The following is a 23,443-nucleotide window of genomic DNA, read 5'->3' on the forward strand; positions in this document are numbered from 1 at the left end:
CTGTCTAAAAAAAAAAAAAATTCCTGCAGAAAGGGATAGACTGCATTGGGGGCTGTGCCAGGGTGGCAGATGGAGAGAATGATATCTTTACATACTTTTAATGAGGTATGTTTCTCTTCTCCCACTAGATCAATGACATTCATTGGGAGGTCAGGCCCAGACTAACACATGGGGTCAGCTGAAGTGGTGAAGGATGATTTTTCTTTTTAACATGACTTTCGTGGTGATCTTAAACCAAAGTGCTTTTGAACTATCAAAAGCTTAGAGCTAGCGAGGGAAAAGTATGGCTCTCAAAACTAAGAGGGTTTTGATAGGAAGATGAAGACAGAGGTAAGACACCTAGAGCAAAGAGTCTATCTCAGTTAGCATTGGAATAAGGAAGACTGCAGGGTAACTCCTAACACTGGGGAAAGGAATTAACACTGTCCACACCTTTTTGTTTGCTTGTTTCAGTTTCTCATTTTGCTCTTTAGTTAAGAGCCTGGAGAGGGAAAAAAAAAAAAAAAAAAAAAAATCAGATACCGTTGATTGTTTCAGCAGGTTGGGGGAAAAGGAGAGATTGTGGTTGATAATCTAGGCTGATGGGTATGAGGGGTAGGAGAGAAATCTCCATCATATGTATGAGAATCCAAAGGCAGAAAGCTGTTTCCATTTGGAATCCTAAGGCGGGGCAGCTTCCCAGACTGCCTGCCCGACATGGAGCAGCTCCAGCAGAAGAGGATGGGGCTGGGCCAAGCGTGGAAGAGCGAGGAGGTGCCCACCCCAGGCCCCCTCATTTCCAGGGAGGCCTGCAGAAGACCCTGAAAATGTCTCATAGGCCCTGAGGAGGAAAAGAACTGAAAATTAGTAGGTTGTGTGCCTGCCGAGGGTCACCAAAGTGTGTGGGGCCAGGAGACCCCGTGGCAGAGGCACAGGAAGGACAGCCCAAAGCTGAGAGCCAGTGGAGGCGTCTTCCAAGTCCCGGGAGAATCAGCGGAACTAAGGGGAAACCAAGGGGGAAATGGCACAGCTCCTGACAAGGGCAGGGCAGATCTGTGCTGAGAAAGTCGGCATGGGGGAGCCTGGGCACAGTGACGATGGTGGAAAACCCACACACCAACAAAATGAGGCATTTCCCAGAAGCCAGCATCTAGAGATGATGTGGGGATAGGGGACTAGTGCTTCCCTCAATGCCGTGCTGGTTGTGTCCCCACGGCCACAGGGCACCCGGGGAGGCCACAGAAGCAAACTCAACTGGTTGGATAATTCTCAAAAGAGACTTTTCCATCCTTCCTTCCTTTCTTCCTTCCTTTTTTCTTTCGAGATGGGGTGTCACTATGTTGCCCAGACTGGTCTCTAGCTCCCAGATTCAAGTGATCCTCCTGCCTTGGCCTCCCCAGTGTGCTATGATTACAGGTGTGACCCACTGTGCCCAGCAAAAGAGAGCTTTTTTAAAACAGGAAAAAAAAAAAAAAAAGGGCAGTTACCATGGCTCACGCCTGTAATTCCAACACTTTCAGAGGCCAAGGCAGGCAGATCACCTGAGGTCAGGAGCTCAAGACCAGTCTGGCCAACATGGTGAAATCCCATCTGTAATAACAATACAAAATTAGTTGGGTGTGGTGGCATGGGCCTGTAATCCCAGCTACTTGGGAGGCTGAGAAAGGAGAATCGCTTGAACCCTGGTGGCAGATTGAAGTGAGCTGAGATGGCACCACTGCACTACAGCTTGGGTGACAGAGCTAGACTCTTTCTAAAAATAATAATAATAGAAAATAAATAAAACAGAAAAAAAGTTTGAAGAGAAATGTGTTTTTTGAGCAAACTGAGTTTTTGTTTGTTTTTGAGACTGAATTTCATTCTTGTCGCCCAGGCTAGAGTGCAATGGTGCAATCTCAGCTCACTGCAGCCTCCATCTCCTGGGTTCAAGCAATACTCCTGCCTCAGCCTCTGCCTGGAGTAGCTGGGACAACAGGCGGGCACCACCATGCCCGGCTAATTTTTTTGTTTTTAGTAGAGATGGGGTTTCACCATGTTGGCCAGGCTGGTCTCAAACTCCTGACCTCAGGTGATCCTCCTGCCTCGGCTTCCCAAAGCGCTGGGATTACAGGCGTGAGCCACGGTGCCCGGCGAAGTTTTTCACTTTCAAGTTGAGCTGTCCAATATGGTAGCTGCTAGCCACAGGTGGTCCATTGGGTGGCTAGTCTGAATGGAGATGTCTGACAGTGTAATATAAACATGGGTTTTAAAAGACTCAGTCCAAAAAATATATATCTAAATTATCTCTTTAATCATGTGGTATATGAATTACATATTTAAACAATGTAGTTTTGACATATGGATTAAATAAAATACATTATTAAAATTAATTTCACCTGTTTCGTTTTACTTTTTTTAATGTGGCTGAAAAATACATGGTTCACATCTGTGGCTCATTATATATTTTATTGGACAGCACCATTTTAGAGATAGAAAGCAAGCTGTACTTCTGTAGGTATTCATCCTGAATCAAGGATCAAATGTAGGTGTGAAAATTTTCAGATCTGTTAGGTATCTATTGATGTGTAAAACACCTTGATTTAAGTCAACGTTTATTATCTCGCAGGTCTGTGTGTTAGGAATCTGGGTGCCACTTAGGTGGGCCTACTGGCTTAGGGTCTCTCATAGGCTGAAATCAAGGTGTCACCTGAGGCTACCGTCATCTCAAGGCTTAACTGGCGAAGGATGCACATTCAGTCACCCTAGATGGTTGTTGGCAGGAAGCAAACTCCTCATGGGCTATTGAATTGAGGACCTCTGTTTATTGTTCCTGTTGGCCCAAGGCTGCCCTGAGGTCCTTGCCATAAGGCAGCTTGTAACATGGGAGGTGCTTCATCAGAGCCAGCTGGTGACAGAGTACAAGCAAGATGAAAGTCACAGTCTTCTACAACCTGATCTTGGAAGTGACAGCCTATCATTTTTGCCATATTCTTCTCATTAGAAGCGAGTCACTAGGTCCACACGCTACGTAAGGAGGTTGCAGAAGGGCATAAATAGGAGGAGATGGGGATTGCTGAGGGCCAATTCAGACGCTGCCTGCTTAGAACCAAGGAGTACATGAAGCACACACAAGATGGTTCATCCTGGCGGAGGAGGAACAGTTCTTCCCTCATAGCTGGAGAGGCACACGTGGCGGAAGGTAGAGGTAGACTGTTGTAGTTGGTGGTGACAAGTTGTAGGACCGAAGCTGATGACATATTTGTTTATCTCCGTGAAGCAGGAGGCGAGATTGTCTGCTGAAGGAAAGGATGTGCGTGGTTTGAGGGCCAGAAGAAAGTTTGGGAAAGACCACCTAGTAGAGAAACACAGTCCAACTACCAGGCAGTGCCAAATGAAAGTTCAAAATTACCAACAGTGAAAAACCAGTTCAGCTCACTTGGGTGATTTTCTCCACCAACTTTCAGCTGCCAGGGTACTAGCTCAGATAAAGTGGCAAAACAAATATGCCAGCTCTAGGGTAGGAAAATTTTTTTATCCACATGTGAGTGCAGCCAAGAAACAGTAGTGTGAATTATACTGGTGTATATTTCTCTCCATTTAATTCTTCCAACCCACCCTGCCCAGCAGGCCTCTTTCCACTGAGCAGCCAACAAATTAAATAGCCTGGCGTGTGAGCTTTTGATACAGCTGTCTTGGACCTGCAGTGCATGCAAATAACCTGCTTTATTCCTCTCTGTCCCCTGCATAGCGGCTCAGTGGGCAAAACTCTCCAGCACTTCAAAGGAGATCTGTGACACGGAACAGACCCAGGGGCCCTGTCTACACATTACGGCTAAATATTGATGATAGTGACCTCCAAAATACCACTAGACCTCCCATGCTAAAACTGCTGTTTAAATATAGCTAATATTTACGATAGAAAACATACAATGCTTATGAAACAGTAGGCTCCAGTACACCTTTTAAGATACCCAGAGGTTGGTTGTTTGGTTGATTGATTTGTTGGTCAGTTGGTTGGTTGGTTAGGTTTAAAGTCATAGAAAAAACAAGCCAAATAAAGATGCAAAAGCGCATCCCTTCCCACGAAATGCATATGCTTGCTAGGAAGATCATTTCATCCTCGTTTGTCTGAGACTGTAGTGAAGACTTATCAGTCCCAGGTAAACTCAGATGGTTAATTATCCTAATTGACCCATGATCCTTCTCAGAAGTGGTCCAGGAGCAAAGCTGCAGTAGGAAGAATTCATAAGACTGCTCTTGCAGCAATTTCTCCTGGTTCTCTGAGCAACACCGATCATGGTTCTTTCCCGGCAGCTCTGGTCCCTTAGACGAAGCTGACGGTTTCCTAGAGAGAAACAATCCCTCAGGTTATTACTGTTTTCATTTCAGAGTGTATCAAATTCATCAAAAAAGATTTACCAGATGCTTATTATTTGCAAAATACAGTGATAAATGTGGCTGGAGACATGAAAGTATTAAAAAACTATTCCTGTCCTCAAAAAAACTAATATAATTGTGAATATAACACAAAAATCTGTAGGGTGAAAAAAGTCTAAGTAATAATAAAACTGACACGGAGGACAACTTTAAAAAATCGCAAGTCAGAATATGATTAATTGCAAATATACCCTTGGAAAAAAAGTGACTTTTAGACTCAGAAAATTCATTTTGTTTTGTTTTTTTTTTTTAAAACAAAATAAAGGTAGCTTTTGTAATGACCTGCTACCATTGGTTGAACAAAGCAGAGGAGAGGAATAGCTGTCACTTCAGACAACTTTTTTTTTTTTCCCCGAGAGAGAGTCTTAGTCTGTTGCCCAGGCTGGAGTGCAGTGGCACAATCTCAGCTCACTGCAACCTCCGCCTCCTGGGTTCAAGTAATTCTCCTGCCTGAACCTCCCCAGTAACAGGGATTACAGGCGTGTGCCATGACACTGGCTAATTTTTGTATTTTTGATAGAGACAGGGTTTCACCATGTTGACCAGGCTGGTCTTGAACTCCTGACCTCAAGTGATTCACCCGCCTCAGCCTCCCAAAGTGCTGGGATTACAGGCATGAGCCACCATGTCCGACAACTTCACACAACTTTTTAAGTTTGAAAACTGTGAACACAGGCTTTTAGGTGAGACACACTGGGTCCCAATGTTATCGCCGTCACCAACTAGGCGTTGGAAAACTCACCAATGCATTCTTTTCTCACCTGAAAAACTGGGCTAATCTACCTCCATCGTAGAGTTGGTGAGAGAATTCCTTGAAATAAGCTGCAAGATCATTTAGCACATTACCTAGTATACATCAGGTGTCCAATATATAGTTTCTGTCATGATTTGTGTAAGTTTTAACGGGAAAATGGCAAGTATCACTTCATCTTCCCTCCACATTTTACAATTGCTTTCATCTGAAAAATCTGGTGCAATTCAAATTGCATATTAAGTCACGAGTGCTGCTTCATTGCCTCTGTGGATTTAAAAGACACAGAGGACTCTCGCATGTTCTTGTCTGAATGCACTTTTATTCAAAATGCTTTACATTTTGAAATTGTCAAATTCAGGTCACGTGTGATGCAAAAATTAGTATGGCTGGCAATGCACTTAAACTGATACTTACAACTTTGTCTTACCTTTTTCCCTATCTTATTAGTTATCTATTGCTACATAACACATTTCTCCAAATGTGGCAGCTTAAGCCAACACATATTTATTATCTCATAGCTTCTGTAAGTCAGGGAGCTGGGAATGGTGTAATTGCATCTTCCACTGCGGGATCTCTCCAGAGGCCGCCATCAAGGGGTGAGCTGGGCTGTAGCCATCTTATGGCTCAACTGGGGAAGACTTTCCTCCAAGCTCATGAGACTGTTTTCAGGATTCAGTTCCTCTCAGACAGTTGAACTCAGGGTCTTAGTTCTTTGCTGCTGTTGGCTGGTAGCCACCCTCCGAAGTTCCTTGTCACGTTGGCCTCTTCATCATGGCAGCTTGCTTCCTCAAAGTCTTCAAGCCAAGAAGGCAATAAAGAGAGTCCATCAGCAAAACGGAACTCACAGTCTTTTGTAAGCTAATCCTTGAAGCTTGAAAACTGTGGCATCCCTTCAGCTTAGCTGGAGTTGTTTGGTTAGAAGCAGGTCACTAGGCTTAATCCATGTTCAAGGGGAGACATAATAGCACACGGCCACCAAACCAGGCAATGGCGATCCTCATGGGCCATCTGAGAAGCCTGCCTACCACAGCAGTCTCTTAGAGGATCTTCATCACTACTTGTCTACAACAAAGATGAATAAAACAAACAACACTGGAAGACAAATTAATGCTACCAAATGCACAGGGTCCTAGAAACAGCAGGGGCAGAGCCACATGTCTTCCTGCTGAGGCAGCCGCATCACTGTGTTTTGTTTGTTTGTTTGTTTTTGGGGGTGGGGGGGATATAGTTTTATTCTGTCACCCACGCTGGAGTGCAGTGGCACGATCTCAGCTCACTGCAACCTCTGCCTCCCAGGTTCAAGCGATTCTCACGCCTCAGCCTCCTGAGTAGCTGGGATTAGAGCCATGTGCCACCACACCTGGCTGATTTTTGTATTTTGAGTAGAGACAGGGTTTCACACCATGTTGGCTAGGCTGGTCTCAAACTCCTGACCTCAAGTTATCCGCCCACCTCGGCCTCCCAAAGTGCTGGGATTCCAGGCATAAACCACTACTCCCGGCCTGATTTTTAGTATTAATCCGAACTAAACAATCTTGGCATGTCCTGCAACACAACCTGTCTGCTTCTTTACAATTGTATGACCCACCCTCTAGTGGAATCTGAGTAAAGTTGAATTTGACTACATTGAACCTTAAAAACTTGAGGAGTACCAGAATGACTGTCAGAAGCATCCATAAGCAAAGAAGAAAAAGAAAAAGCAAAAAACACAGCGCTGAAGACTTTTGGAAATTAGCCCCTAATCACAGAAAGTGAGTAAAATTAGGCCATATGTTTTTGGCCAAAGGATGTGGCTTCTTTGGATCTCAATTTCCTTTTGGAAGCCTGAGTGCTACAACAGATAATCTCTCAGACTCTTTCCATCTCGAGAGTGACCCAAGATTTCACAACCAATTGTTAGTGAAAATGCTGCTGTGCGCTAAGGCGCTTTCCCCTAAATCCAAAAGCCTTCCACCAAAGAAGGGACAGCCCCAGGAGTGATCATGAAGGGTGGCCGCAATGAACGGTTTTCACAAACCGCATCTGCAAAGCAGAGCTCAATTTTCTCCCATTTTTGCCACGCAGGAAGCTAGTGAAAATTAGCAAAGCTTTTGAAAGGTTGAGTGACCATCTGGTGACAACAGTGCCACATCAGACACTGAGAAAGGCTCAAGGGGAGGAGGGAACAGAGAAAAAAGCCTGTAGGTATTTCTAAGAGGAAAGTGGCCCTGAGCCAGGCATCCTCTGCCCTCTCTCAGAAGGCCTCACAGAGTGGCATGAGCGCCTCACGGGTGCACAATGAATACTCATTGACTGAACACAGAAAATTGGGTATTCAAAGGTTTTGGGGGGGGTTGTTTGTTTGTTTGTGTAAGATTGATATGAGATCTTTCAGGTGCACATTCACAGAAATCAAGGATGCAAGATGAAGGTATGTCCTCTGATATACAGCAAGGTCCAGTTGACTCACTGAACTGAGAAATGCATGCATACCTGTAAAAGAAAGAAAGAGCTAGCTTCAGTACATGGCCTAGAGAAACTGGAATCAGAATAGAACGAATAAGATGAACTGGAAATGTCATGTTTTTGAGCTACTGTCTCTAGAATACAGAGAGTGGCATCAGTTGGAGTCCTTAACATTTGAGGCTTCTTGGCTAAACTAACTTCCCCCAGAGAGGGCTAAGACGGGTAATACCATGTCTGCCTGTGACTCTCCTTCTAGTCAAGCTTCCAAGTGGGCTTAACCTCCATTCAGGATGATGGTAGTTACACAGCTAGTGAAAGAATGTTTTCACTGGGTTACAAAGTCCTAACAGACATTTTTTTTTTCTTTTTTAAGAGTTTTGTGTAATTTTTTTCTTTTTTAAGTGTTCTGTGTTTTTTAACAGTTCTAATCTCATATGAGATGATTTCAAAGTTTAGCTCTCAGTGGGAAATCATTTTTCCACATTCCAGGGAAACAGGAGAGAGCCCCTTAGTTCTATGAGTAGTACCGACAATCATCGCCTACAGGGAAATGATATTTTGGGCAAGCCTGCATTCTTTTATGAGCCACAAAACCATATAGCAGGAACTTAGATGCAGAGACCCGGTAACAAATACATTCCTTCCACCAGCTCTTAGACATCTGGTTCATAAATTGCTCCATTTGACAGTGAACGGGGAAAATGGATGAGAAACGTGGCCTCAAGCACATAATGTATATATGGTCAAAGAGTCATGACCCATGTGGCCACATTACCAGATTATATCGTGTTCTCACTTTCTCTACAATAGGATAAGCACCAATGGGATAGATATACACTCTTCTCTCCAATTTAATTATACCTTTATTATTACTTTACTTATATGTGCATAAGCAGCAACAGCTAATGTAAAGTGGAAATTGTAATACAATTTCCATATTGTATCTTTGCTGTCTACAAAATTATATAAAAAATGCGTCTCACCCTTTAGTTGGGACCATTTAGAAGCCTGACAGCAATTACACAGAGTGTATTGGAGTCACCCGCACAATCTCCTAATGGCAGATTGGCCCAAAGCCAAGCTTTAAGCCAAACCTCAGGGAATTCAAATTTAAACGTCAGCAACATTAGAGGTAGTGATTCAGTTTGGAGAAGATATCGCTTTTCATGATTTATTACAGCCAGAGCTTTCAGTACATTTAGAAGATGGTCTAGCTTAGTTGCATTTTCAAAGGAGCACTACTGCATAAATTGAGGAACATCTGAACTGGAGGCTATCAGAATGGAAAAGCTTGACTAGCGCTTGAATTATGTGGAAAGCGTAATTCGTAGAAATAGGTCCTCAAACACACAAGAATCTGCAAATATGAGCTACCAACCCCCCAATATCTAACTTGTGATCATTTGGCAGAGAAGGGTCTGCTACTGTCAAGTATTTTTAAATGACTGCAAAGACATTAACTCCCTAGATTCAGGATAATCATTCAGTATCAAGAATAAACATATAATTTAAAATATTAGTCTTGCCGGTGCTTGTGATCTATGACTAAGCTGCACTTTCTTTTTTTTTTTTTTTTTTTTTTGAGACGGAGTCTCACTCTGTCGCCCAGGCTGGAGTGCAGTGGCCGGATCTCTGCTCACTGCAAGCTCCGCCTCCTGGGTTCACGCCATTCTCCTGCCTCAGCCTCCTGAGTAGCTGGGACTACAGGCGCCCGCCACCTCACCCGGCTAATTTTTTGTATTTTTTAGTAGAGACGGGGTTTCACCGTGTTAGCCAGCATGGTCTCGATCTCCTGACCTCGTGATCCGCCCATCTCGGCCTCCCAAAGTGCTGGGATTACAGGCTTGAGCCACCGCGCCCGGCCAACTAAGCTGCACTTTCACAGAGAATTCCAAATCTCTCCTCTCTGCAACCAAAGAGAACCTGCACAAAGACTTGTGACCTTACGAATTTTCACAGGTTTTCCCCAGTGGATGTCTTTGGTGTCTGCTATCTCAACTGCAGATACACCAGGGAGTCGGTAAATCTTTTCAAAATACTTCTGTTCTTTCATACTCAGTTCAGATTTGGGAGAAAAAAAGTAGGAGCAACAGTTCTATTTAGAACAAAGCAGCTTAGAAAAAATATGTTAGGCTTGTAAAAATGAATCTATCTGTACATGTATTTTTGTCAAAAGAAAACAACATCATAAACTGCAAGTCCATTTCCCACTAGCGTCTTCGTTTTCATGTTTTATTGCATTCCACAGTGGTTTTGCAACCAGCTATATCAAGAGTTTCCAAGAAAAATGTAAACAAGGATTTTGCAGTGACTCCAGCTAGAACACATGAATATGACTGAGAACAGAATATCTCAACTTACTTTGGTCAATTTTGTAGTAACTAAATAAGATTTTTAAAAAGTAACTTAAAAAAAAAAAAAAAAAGTCTCTACTGAGCTATCTGGAGACAAAAGATCGTGCTACATTCCAAATCACCAAGGTCCTTCCGGCACACACATCAGAAAGTGAAACATATCTGCCTCGAAGGAACTGAGCAGAGATGCTTCTACCTTTACGAAAACAACCCCATTTTCATAATAAGCCTATAAATCATATAGTTATTACCTGGTGCTTTTTTGTAATGGGAAACATCCTGGGATATTATCCATGTATTTTTTTCTGGGATCTGTGGCTCTAAAGCCCTTTCCCCAGCTCAGGCCACTTCCACTGCCTCAAGAAAGGAATAACTCAAAGGACAAGATCATCAGCTCCACGCATTTATTCACTTTTTTTTAACAAACATTTATTGAGCCCCATGTATGTGCAAGACACTGTCCTAAGTGCTGAAAAATAAAGCAGTGAACAAATTAGACCCAGTCTTTATCTTTATTGACTTTTGTATTCCAGTAGGGAGAAGTCAATGAACAAATAACTAGAAAATTTTAAAAAGTAAAGTACTAGTTGATGAAAATGCTGTAGAGAACAATCAGATCAGATCATGGGGCCAGGCATGGTGGCTCACGCCTGTAATCCAGCACTTTGAGAGGCCCAGGTGAGTAGATCACGTAAGGTCACAAGTTCAAGACCAACCTGGCCAACATGGAGGAATCCCCGTCTCTACTAAAAATACAAAAATTAGCCAGGCATGGTGGCGAGTGCCTGTAATCTCAGCTACTTGAGAGGCTGAGGCAGGAGAATCACTTAAACCCAGGAGGCAGAGGTTGCAGTGAGCCAAGATCATACCACTGCACTGTAGCCTGGGTGACAAAGCAAGAGTCCATCTCAAAAAATAAAAATTAAAAAAAAAATAAAAAAGATAGTGGTATAAAGAACAGAGGGACAGGAGGCAGGCTGCTACCGTCAGCTTTCGAGTTTAAAAAGCCTAGGTGGGCCCCAGCCTAAAAACACTGGGAAGTAATTCTCATACCAGGCAGAGGTTCTTTTTTCTGTCCTAAAGATAAGATGAAGTTTGCTTCGGTGAGAAGAAAGAGGGGAAAGAAAGATTCAGAGGAGACAAGGAAGATTGAGAGTTGATGGGTGCCTAAGAAGAAGCCCTAAGCCCCAACCTCTCTCCTTCCAATCCCAAAAGAGCACTGATAGGCTTGAAACCTACACCCTCTTCCTGGACGGACCCATACACGTCCTGGGAAAGCCATAAGATCCCAATGCCGGCTGGGCGCAGTGGCTCACACCTGTAATCCCAGCACTTTGGAAGGTCAAGGCAGGCAGATCACCTGAGGTCAGGAGTTCAAGACCAGCCTGGCAAATATGGTAAAACTCTGTCTCTAGAAAAATACAAAAAAATTAGCTGGGCATGATGGCGGGTGCCTGTAATCCCAGCTACTGGGGAGGCTGAGGCAGGAGAATCGCTTGAACCCAGGAGGCAGAGGTTGCAGCAAGCCGAGATTACACCACTGCACTCCAGCCTGGGCGACAGAGCAAGACCCAGTCTTGGGCAGGGGCAAAGACTTCATGACTAAAACACCGAAAGCAATGGCAACAAAAGCCAAAATTGACAAATGAGATCTAATTAAGCTGAAGAACTTCTGCACAGCAAAAGAAACTATCAACAGAGTGAAGAGGCAACCTACAGAATGGGAGAAAATTTTTGCAGTCTATCCATCTGACAAAGCGCTAATATCCAGAATCTACAAATAACTTAAATTTACAAGAAAAAAAAAAACATCAAAAAGTGGGCAAAGGATATGAACAGAAACTTCTCAAAAGAAGACATTTATGCAGCCAACAAACATATGAAAAAAAGGTCATCATTACTGATCATCAGAGAAATGCAAATCAAAAGCAAAATGAGATACCATCTCACGCTAGTTAGAATGGTGATCATTAAAAAGTCAGGAAACAACAGATGCTGGAGAGGATGTGGAGAAATAGGAACACTTTTACACTGTTGGTGGGAGTGTAAACTAGTTCAACCATTGTGGAAGATGGTGTGGTGATTCCTCAAGGATCTAGAACTAGAAATACAATTTGACCCAGCAATCCCATTACTGGGTATATACCCAAAGGAATATAAATCATTCTACTGTAAACACACATGCACACGTATGTTTATTGCGGCACTATTCACAATAGCAAAGACTTGGAACCAACCCAAATGCCTATCAGTGATAGACTGGATTAAGAAAATGTGGCACATATATACCATGGAATACTATGCAGCCATAAAAAAGGATGCGTTCATGTCCTTTGCAGGGACATGGATGAAGTCGGAAACCATCATTCTCAGCAAACTAACACAGGCACAGAAAACCAAACACCACATGTTCTCACCCATAAGTGAGAAATGAACAATGGGAACACATGGACACAGGGTGTGGGGGTGGGCATCACACACCAACCCAAATGTTCATCAATGATAGACTGGATTAAGAAAATGTGGCACATATACACCATGGAATACTAAGCAGCCATAAAAAAGGATGAGTTCATGTCCTTTGTACGGACATGGATGAAGCTGAAAACCGTCATTCTCAGCAAACTATCACAAGGACAGAAAACCAAACACTGCACGTTCTCACTCATAGATGGGAATTGAACAATGAGAACACTTGGACACAGGGCGGGGAACATCACACATTGGGGCCTGTCATGGGGTGGGAGGCTAGGGGAGGGATAGCATTAGGAGAAATATCTAATGTAGATGATGGGTTGATGGGTGCAGCAAACCACCATGGCATGTGTATACCTATGTAACAAACCTCCACATTCTGCACATGTATCCCAAAACTTAAAGTAAAAAAATAAATAAATAAATAAAACCTTTGTTTACATTTTAAAAAAATAAATCCCAATGCCTCAGCACAGTGAGCACAATAGGGTGGTTACCCAGACAGGAGGTCCATCTAGCAGCCCTGCGGGAGGCACGCAGGTATTTCTCTGGAGGTCATGCCTGGCAGGCATCCACTGTTAGAGCCAGGGGACCCCAGAGCATTATCTGAATGAACTAACGACCAACAGGCGGGCAGAAATGAGTGCTGTGGATGGATGACAGGGACAGCCAGACCCCCTCCCATCCCCACCAGGCAGAGGTGCCAGGTAAAGCTCCTTGGAAATGAGGCTGGACCCCATTAAAAATAAGGAGGGTGGGTGGGGACTAAATTAACTTAGATAAAGGTTTTGCTGCCTGGCAGAATGAAGGTATGTAATAGGAATTAAATTCCATTATTGGAAAATAAATTAAGTTACATTTCCTGCACTCGGGAATCTGTGGCTTTTGATTTGCACTCACATGGTCTTGAGGGAGGAGGGAAAGGAAGAGGAAGGGAGGGAGGGAGGAGAAAGAGAGAGTGTGTTCAGATTTATTTCCAAGGCCAGAGACTACAAAAGAAGGGTGGATGGAGAAGAGCTGGTGAGGGAGACTTTCCTCTCAGGAAGTCTGTCCCAGGGGCCAAAAGAGCTTCACTCCTACACAAAGCCATATCCAAGTTGGAGCTCCCACACTAGGCTCCCTTCCTTTAGGGAGCTGGGAGTTGGGGGTTAGCCTACATTTCACAGCTGCAAGCTGACTGAGTAGCCCATTACAAAATTAAATCAAACTCAATCTACCACTCATCTGAAATGCCTACGGTTCAAAGCAATAAGATTCACGAGGCTTCTCTAAAAGTGGATTATTATGCTCAGAAAGAATATGATCTGCATTGTATGGTTTTTAGGCACCATGACATGCCCCCATTATAACATTGGAGAGAATAAAGTATAGGAGACAGAAGTAAGCAAATAATAACAGGGTGAGAAACAGTCAATCTAACACAGCTGATTGAAAGTGCCTATTAGATGTTTGTGCTCGCGACCAAAAATAACACCAGGTGCAAATTTTTTTTAATTAAAGAAAAAACCCTCAGATACAGATTTTTAAGCCAAGGCCTAGGAAATTTTTTTTTAATTTTTTTAATTTTTTAATTAAAGAAAAAACCCTCAGATAAACATTTTTAAGCCAAGATCTAGTTTTTGTTTACGAGCCCCTGAGTGATGAGGAAGCTATGCTGTTAATTACTTTAATTTTGGTGCTAACTTTCTGTTGTGAATCTTTGGCATAGAGCATCGTTCAGAAGAAAGGGGTAAATGAGGTAAAGAAAACAGGACGAGGGCATTGCAAGGTCATGTTTAAGAGGCTAAACGGCAGTAGCAAATATTCAGGGCATAGTCTGTCAGGCATTGCAAATACTAGACAATTTAAATAGCAGCTCAGTTTGATCCCTGCTGTCATCCATTATTAAAGTCCATGAATAAACTCTGAGACACAAGATGTTAGCTTGGGACCTGCCTATGGTTCTGTGGGCCACCTCTTCCTACATCACAACACAATTCCCGGTTAGTGACTCCCAGGGTCCCTCTGGTTCTCGCATTTAAATGGGCTGATGCAGAGTCTGAGGACCAGAAAAGGCTTGGGGTTCATTCACAGTGGAGAATAAGCACCAGACACAAACTAGACTCTGCATTTTCTTCTTCCTGCTGTAACAGAAAGAAGAAGAAGAAAACAGTGAAGTTGTCTAAATCCTGAGAGAACCAACTTCTAGAAAAATGGTTAGAGATCAGCAGTTTAGCAGGGAGGGGGAATTGCAAATCAGCAGGATTCTATCTCACAAGCAAAATTAAATAAAAGTTCATTGTCAAGGAGTAAGCCCAACATTTGACTCACATGTAAGTAAATAGTCATAGTCAGAAGACAACCGGACCCTAGGCACCATCTCAAAATCTTTTGGTAGACTTTGGTTAAAGATTCCTCTCCCATTCTAAAGGAGGCAGTTCCAAACCTTTGCATGCTACATGCTGACTACTCAACTTCTGTTTAATTCACCCTCAAACAAAAGAAAAAAGAGTAACTTCTTTCTTCAGCAAGAAAAGTGAGGCGCTTTGCCTTGTATTAGCTAAACAAAACTCCACTCTGTTATCTTCACCATCACCATCAAAGTTAGTAACATCCACTTTCATTCTCACTTCCTTCCCACCAGAGGCAGAGAAAAAGGCCGGCCCGCCTCTTCACGTTCTTCGATCCAAGCTGCATTTCCCAGCGGTGCGTCCCTGCTGCTCCCCCTCTCTCCAGGGCTCATGGCCATCAATGTTCCCTTTGTCTCATGTGTATCTTCCATAGATTCCTTTTTACCAGCTCTTGTCCTTCAGCAACTAAAAGTGTCCACGTTCCCCCATTGTGATAGGACTAAAGACTGATGAAACTATTTTAAACATATGCATAAACTAAAAACAAAGAACTCATTGGAAGGAAAAAAAAATGCCTATTATATAACGCCTCCAACAGCAACTCAAAACATTGTAAACCAGTGGTTAAGCCCTTCAGACTTTTGATTATCTAATACATTTTTAAGTTGACATCTAAAATTCTTTATTGTTGGTTTAAATGGTTGCCGTTGCAAAGGATATAATTTCTGGCGTATATCTAAATTGTAATATTTTAAAACAAGACTCTTACTTGAAATATTAAAGCAATTAGAACTCTACCACCATCCATTTTTTAAATATATTAATAAAGGTTGGGCAAGTGGCTCACGCCTGTAATCCTAGCGCTTTGGGAGGTCAAGGCAGGAGGACTGCTTTAGGACAGGAGTTTGAGATAGCCTAGGTGACCCATCTCTACAAAGAAAAATAAAACAATTAGGTGTGGTGGTGTGTGCCTGTAGTCCTACTTACAGGGGAGGCTGAGGAGGAAGAATCACTTAAACCCAGGAGTTCAAGTGGACTATCATCATACCACCACATTCCAGCCTGTGTGACAAACTAAGACCTTGTCTAAAAAAAAAAAAAATTATATATATATATATATAAACTCTTTTGAAAAAGTCAGGAATTTTCCATTATTTCTTTTCTCCTTGAAAACATATTTTTATTTCATTTTCCCACAAAATTGATCATAATGTAATATATTTTTATGTTTGTCTTCTGTTGATCATCCTAAGTGATCAAACACAGGTAGATAATTTTAAGTTTATGTAATGTTTAAGTCATTGTGCTCATATCATTTTAAGTGTTAAAATTTGGAGGGCAGGAATTTCAGGAATCAATTATTTTATTAGTCCAAAGTTGATCCAGGCCGGGTGTGGTGGCTCACGCCTGTAATCCCAGCACTTTGGGAGGCCAAGGTGGGCAGATCACTTGAGGTCAGGAGTTTGAGGCCAGCCTGGCCAATATGGTAAAACTCCATGTCTACTAAAATACAAAAATGAGCTGGGTGTGGTGGCAGGCACCTGTAATCCCAGCTACTTGGGAGGCTGAGGCATGAGAATCACTTGAGCCCAGGAGGCAGAGGTTGCAGTAAGCCGAGATTGTGCCACTGCACTCCAGCATGGGCAACAGAGCAAGACTCTGCCTCAAAAATATAAAATTAAAACTTAAAAAAAAAAAAGCAAAGTTGATCCAAACAACATAAATACATACATGTTGGTACTTAATAAGCAATAAAATGCAAAAACAAAAATTGGAAATACATTTCTTAATGAGATAACTAGGCAAGGTTTGGGTGCATGAATTTTAAAAACTTACGCGATACCAATGTAGTGTTTTGAGTTGTCCATTTCTTTGGCCTCCCTGAAGTTTATGCATTACAAATAAGGCCACATAATAAAGTTGACATAGAAGAGGGTCTAGGTGTCCTTTATGAAGCAGCAAAAATGATATTTTGCAAGGAGAGGTGGGAAGGAGAAGGGCCGTGCACTGTCATGGACACCTTCTGAGGCAAATAATTTTCTAGGAAAGAGGACGTGTAGAAATTAAGTATCTAGAACTCAAAGCCATTAACATTCTCCAGGCCTCCACTTGAAACTTGGAAAATGTGCACTGGCTGCATGAGGTATGCACGCCCCGGCTTGAGTATCACAAGGTGAGGTTATTGCTCATTCATGCACAATTGGCCCCGCCTTCATTTATTTCCTTTGTGTTTCTTTCTCTACACACTATCAAAATAAGAAATCATCTACAGCTAAAGCACAAGTGTTTTCTTCCCTGTGGTGGAAATAGAGGAAATTATACTGGTCAGGCCGTATAACATTCAGTATGACATTTTCCTTGCATTCACCCCACAGCTTGAGGTCTTAAGAGTAACATTTAAAAGGTCACATCTTGAGTTCATTCATGGGCATGCCCCATGCCAGTGTTGCTGGGAGCATAACTGCATAGAAGTATAAAGATTCTGATGTCAAAGGCCATCTACCAGATGTGGGGGACCGAGCTGCAGGGCAGGAACAGAAGGCCCGTAAAAACATCATTGGAAATCACTGTCACATTGTTTATAATTACAGGGAACAACTGCAGAGATCTGACTACTCACTCACAGTGCAATGAGTAATGGAAGGCTATGTAGTTGCAAGAATTGAAAAGAAGGCCAGGCGCAGTGGCTCACGCCTGGAATACGAGCACTTTGGGAAGCCAAAGCAGGAGGATTGCTTGAGCTCAGGGGTTTGAGAGTTTGAGACTAGCCTAAGCAACATAGTAAGACCTTGTCTCTACTAAAAATCGAAAAAATTACCTGGGTATGATGGTGCACACCTGTAGTCCCAGCTACTTGGGAGGCTGAAGTGGGAGACCCACTTGAGCTCAGGAGTTCAAGGCTGCAGTGAGCCATGATTGTACCACTGTACTCCAGCCTGGGCGACAGAGCGAGGTCCTGTCTAAAAAAAAGAAAAGGCCAGGCACAGTGGCTCACCCCTGTAATCCCAGCACTTTGGAAGGCCGAGGCAGGTGGATCACTGAGCTCAGGAGTTCAAGACCAGCCTAGGCAACATGGTGAAACCAAGTCTCTACTAAAAATACAAAAAATCAGTGGGACATGGTGGCACACGCCTGTAATCCCAGCTACTGTGGAGGCTGAGACATGAGAATCTCTTGAAACTGGGAGGTGGAGGTTGCAGTGAGCCAGGATGGCACCACTGCACTCCAGCCTGGGCAACAGAGTGAGACTTTGTCTCAAAAAAAAAAAAGGAACAATTTAAAAACCATTTAGGAACCTTCTTAAAATGCAAACTGCTGGGCCCAACCCCAAGACCAACTGAAACACAATGAAGGGTGAGAAGAAACACTTTTAACAAGCAACCCTGGCTTTGGGGGACCGATGACTTAGGGAATCAGGCTTAGAAAAAATGTGAACCTGTAAGATTTCTAGGTCAGGAATCCTGAATATTTTTATTGTACAGTTGTATTCATTTTTATATTCTATTCATGTTCATTGTGTTAACATTACAACATCAACAAAATAGAAACATTTAAAGGAGTTGACAGAAAACATAATTGTAAATCCTAATATTTTCTTCTCACATCCAAACAGGCCACCTGGCTTCCCCACACATCAACCCCGTGCTCACACCCCACTCGAGACCACCAGCTTCAAGGCAAAAAGAGAGAACAATGTGCAATGGGGTAAAGGCTCCACGAGTAGGCGATGTTGTGAGGAAAGGGTGGCCAGTTGGAAGGGAACATTTTTAAATGGAGGTTATTGTTTATATTTTCTCATAAACAGCTTCTCTGTGGCCACAGATTATTTCAGTCATTTTCGCAGCTTCCTCAGATATCTGGAAAGCCTTTCAACTCATTATTTAAAAAAATAAAATAAGATTACTTACTAAAACTTAGCCAAAAGCATAGAAGAGCCTCCTTTGCAGAAAATTACAGGAAAGCAGATTCCTTATCTAAAAGAGAAATATTAGGCTGTGCACAGTGGCTCACACCTGTAATTCCCGCACTTTGGGAGGCCAAGGCAGGTGGATCACCTGAGGTCAGGAGTTTGAAACCAGCCTGAATATGGTGACACCCCATCTCTACTGAAAATACAAAAATTAGCCGAGCATGGTGGCGGCTGCCTATAATCCCAGCTACTTGGGAGGCTGAGACAGGAGAATTGCTTGAACCCAGGAGGCAGAGACTGCAGTGAGCCGAGATCACGCCCCTGCACTCCAGACTGGGCGACAGAGGAAGACTCCGTGTCTAAATAAATTAATTAAATTAAATTAAATTAAAGAGAAATATTGGGTTGAAATCCTGTTTCTTATGGGTCAAGCTAATTCTTTTCAGTAGATTAAATAATTTTTTTCCTTCTATGTTTTTCCCTTTCCTTTCCAAATCCCCCAGCACTTTTCCTCATCCACCCCATTTCAAAGAGAGTTCTGCTTGCACGAACTCAAAGCTCAGATCTTTTAGCTTCCCATAGCCCTATTTCCAAACTAAAGCAAAGGTCCTTTAGAATTTTCACGGCGGGTTATGCAAAATGAGAGAGAAGGAAATCACTGGCAGAAACATCCCCGAAGAAGGGATTTCTCCCCCAAAGACCAGAAAGCAATTCTTCTAGGTGAGGAAAATGAGGAGACATACAGAGAAAACAAGAGGCTTGGGAGTTTCCTCGTGAAAGGATTGGACCTGGAGTGGCCATGTGGGAGATATGCAAGGGACTTGGAGCCCCTGAAGCCTCAGGAGACCTGCCTGGCCCGTGTCCTGCAGCCCCGGCAGCCGTCACGCCCAGGAGCCCCACCTGTGTCCAGAAACGGTGCTGCTGTCCTCGAGCTCCTCATCCTGCCAGGACTTCGCTTCCCCAGCAGCCACTTCACGTCTGGATAGCCCTCCCTGCTGCAAACTTTGCTCTTGTCATGTGTATTGAGATCAAGAGAGTGGAGCCCACACCTGAGATCAGCACATGGGTAAGGAAACTGCTGAATGGAAGGAGTTTCAAGACCTGGAACTGAGACCAAGGCTGGCAACATGGCGGGATGTTGCACCCCCAACACACACGCTCACGCGCGGTTTTCTTTTTTCATATTACGGTGGGCATGGAATTACCAGTCAATTTGACATTTCTAAATACATTAACTAACGCTTCCAATTCTCCTGCTTCCAAGTTTGTTCTCACCACCTCCCAGAAAATGCTGGGGACAGAATTAAATGCAGAGTAATCTAAACAAGCTTTGATATGTCATATGTCTTTCCTACTGAATAAGCTAAACCAACCAGGGCAATTTGGTGATACTTGGGCAAGAAAACTAGGAATTACGCACACTTTCTTTTTCCAAATTCCCCACATCGAAGTCTGTGAATTCTACTGCAATTACAGTGGTATAATAAAAAATATATGCTTGGCTTTTGTTCCTGTTCTTGGCACAGACTTCCTAAAACCCTTGCAATTCCTTGAGTGATAGGAGTGTCTTTTGTTATTCATAATGAACTCTTTTCAATTATACCTGGGATTATGTGAGTGAGGTGGCTCTTGGCAGGCCCCTGGATTGCTTCACAAGGTGGGCTGGTCTGGTTGCCAGAGGAACCAAGCATGTGATTAGAGGGTACACATTTTCACCATCATCCCCCAACCTCCGGGGATAGGAAGCGGGCTAGAGAATGAGTTCAATCATCAATGGCAATGATTTAATCAATTATGCCTGCATAATGAAACTTCAATAACAGGCTAGGGAAGCTTCTGAGCTGGTGAACATGTTTAGGGTGGCACACACTGACTCCAAAGGGACAGAGGCTCCTGTGTGACAGACCGTTCTGCACCTCACCCTATGCACTCTTCATTCAACTCCTCATTTGTGTGCTTTATAATGACCTGCAATAGGAAGAAGAGCACTTGCCTGTGTTCTGTGTGTCATTCTAGCAAATCACCAAACCTGAGTGGGAGGAGGTCATGGGAACCCCTACTTTTGTGGTAGCCCAGGCAGAATTAAGGGTAGCCTTGGACACCTCATTCATGAAATTGTCCCCCTGAAACGGGGACAGTCTTGTAGGTCTGAACCCTCAACCTGTGGGATGTGGGCTCACTCTGGAGTTAGTATCAGAAGTGAATTGAATTGAATTTTTGGACACCCAACTGGTGTTGGAGAAATGGAGAATTGATGGTAGTTAGAGAAAAATCACACAAGTACATATCCCAATTCCGACATTACTTTCTGCTTTTTGTTTCCACTGCTACCATTTTAGTCCCAATCCATCATCATCTCTTTCCTGGACTGCCATACATAATGGGCTCCTTACTAATCCTTTTTTTTTTTTTTTTTTTTTTTCTTTGAGACCAAGTCTCACTCTGTTCCCCAGGCTGGAGTGCAGTGGCACGATCTCGGCTCACTGCAACCTCTGCCTCCTGGGTTCAAGCAATTCTCCTGCCTCAGCCTCCCAAGTAGCTAGGATTACAGGTGCCTGCCACCACACCTAGCTAATTTTCGTATTTTTAGTAGAGAAGGGGTTTCACCATGTTGGCCAGGCTGGTCTTGAACTCCTGACCTCAGGTGATCCACCTCCCTCAGCCTCCCAAAATGCTGGGATTAGAGGCGTGAGCCACTACAGGGCTCCTTACTAATCTTGCTTTCCTCTGCTGCTCCTATGATACAGCCAACACTCAGCCTGCAGAGTGGGTTGTTCAAAACTCAAGCCACAAAATATCGTCTGCTTAAAACCCTCCAGTGATTCCTATTACGCTTAGATTCAAACCCAGTCCAAACCCTGTTCTGACGTGCAAGGCCCATAGTGACCTGGCCTTCCCATCTCATACCACACCCACATGCTCATTGAGTCCTTTCCATGCTGGCCTTCCTTCTGGTTTTCTGTTTATTAAACCCACCAGTCTTCTTGGTTTGACTCATTGCTCCCTCAGCTTGGCATCCTCGCCCTCTTCTCAACATGCCAGTCTGAGCTGTCACTCTGAAGTTAGCTCATAGATGCCTTTCTGGACCACCCAATCAGAGACAGAGAGCCACCAGCACAGCAGGCTGGTCTAATTCTCTGCACATCCTATCAGCATCTGCCACATTTTGTGTTTATTTATCAGTTTATTGTCTGACTACAAGCCCTAGAATGTAACTTCAGTGAGAAACAGGACCTTCTCTGTCTCATCCCTCACTCCAATCCTCAGTGTCCAAACAGGACCTGACACGCTCAACCAACTGATGAATGTTTAGAGACCAGGTGGTTGAAGAAAGCCTTCACACATAAGGTGAAAAAGCAGGACTTAGCAATGACTGAATTTATTTACCAGAAAACAGCAGAGACCACAGTTAATCTCAGCTGGTTCTGTGCTGTAGCATCTGACTGGTGACAAGGACTTATGCCGGGAATGAAACTATTTCAAGGATTTGCTTCATGAAAGGTCTGTTTATTAGAGCATCAGCAAATATAAACAACTTCTAGAAATCCAAACAGGAGGGCCAGCACCAAACAAGGTTGCTGGCAAGCTTTCTTGCTCAGTAAAGTCCTCTCAACGCTGTTCCCATGAAAACAATTCATTCTGCAAAGCAATCGGCCTCCTGCCTCCTTGGGCACTAATTGCTCTGCCTGGTTAGACAATTTAGAAAAATGCACCACTTTCAACATGGCAAGGGAAGGGGAAAGGAGGGGGCCTGGCTTTTCAAAAGTACAATGAGCTCTGAGAAAAAGAAAACACAGAAAAACACTTCAAGAGAGGAGAATACCTCTAAGTGGAAATGAATGCTTTAGCTGAGGCCAGAAAGTGGATTCGACCCTCATGGCCTCAACATCCTCCAGGGAGTCCAGAGTCCCGGCTGCTCCAGTGGGAAACAGAGAATCATGGCATTTCTTGAATCTCGCATTTGGAATGGTAAAGTTTTTCCCCTAAACAGACAGACCCTGACAACCATCTGTTGGGTCAGCTTGCTGTTCAAAAACAAAGATACAGTGTGGGGCATACTGATAGCCCAAAGTGCAGTTTCCATGTAAATACAGCCAGCAGCTAATGCCAATGATTAACTCTGCATATCTTTTCCCTACCATAATTATCCATCTCACAAGGGGCATCTCAAATTTCCAAAAAGAAACCCTTTCACAGTGTATACTTAAAGCCCTTAAAATGGTCATAGTCTTTTATCCAGTAATTGCACAACCAGAAATCCATGCTGAAAGAAAACAATAAGAAATGCAGACAAGTACTTATTCTCAGGGATGTTCAAAATCCATATATATATATATATGAATGAACAACCTAAATGTCCATCAATGGGAAACAGTAAAGAAAAATTATTAAATGTGGCTTTGATAGAATGTTATATAGTCGTTAAAATTATTTTTATTGTGAACTTTTAAAAGCACACTTGTGCTTTAAGGAATTCAACTATGCTTCTGACAGGTTCACAGAAACACTGGTTAATCCCAAAGAATTTCTGGGTTTCCTCAAAGCCTTTCTCTCCTTTTTTCTTTTTTGAAATCAGAGATGTTGCCACGCCATGGTGCTAAAGCAGGGGAAGTTTGTTGCAAAGGAATGTAATCTTCATGTAAACCTATATCCACACACAAAAAATGAATGTTCCTGTCCTTGGAAGAAAGGAGGTAAGGCAGAGTCGGAGTTTTGAAGATTTCTTCCTACCATCTGCTGATTCTATGCTTTCAAACTCTTTCTTGAACAGCTGCTATGC

At 43.2% G+C, this 23,443-nt stretch overlaps 1 long non-coding RNA gene across 1 annotated transcript; it reads left to right on the forward strand.

Annotated features, from left to right (window-relative positions):
• The first annotated feature begins 698 nt into the window (after nt 1–698).
• On the forward strand, nt 699–9,113 carry LOC119620812 (uncharacterized). The gene is made up of 3 exons (XR_005237361.2): nt 699–846; nt 2,585–3,163; nt 7,524–9,113. It is a non-coding gene; the product is annotated as an uncharacterized lncRNA (long non-coding RNA).
• Nucleotides 9,114–23,443: the final 14,330 nt, after the last annotated feature.

The sequence above is a fragment of the Chlorocebus sabaeus genome, chromosome 4 (assembly GCF_047675955.1).
Source record: "Chlorocebus sabaeus isolate Y175 chromosome 4, mChlSab1.0.hap1, whole genome shotgun sequence".
NCBI classification, from domain to species: domain Eukaryota; kingdom Metazoa; phylum Chordata; class Mammalia; order Primates; family Cercopithecidae; genus Chlorocebus; species Chlorocebus sabaeus.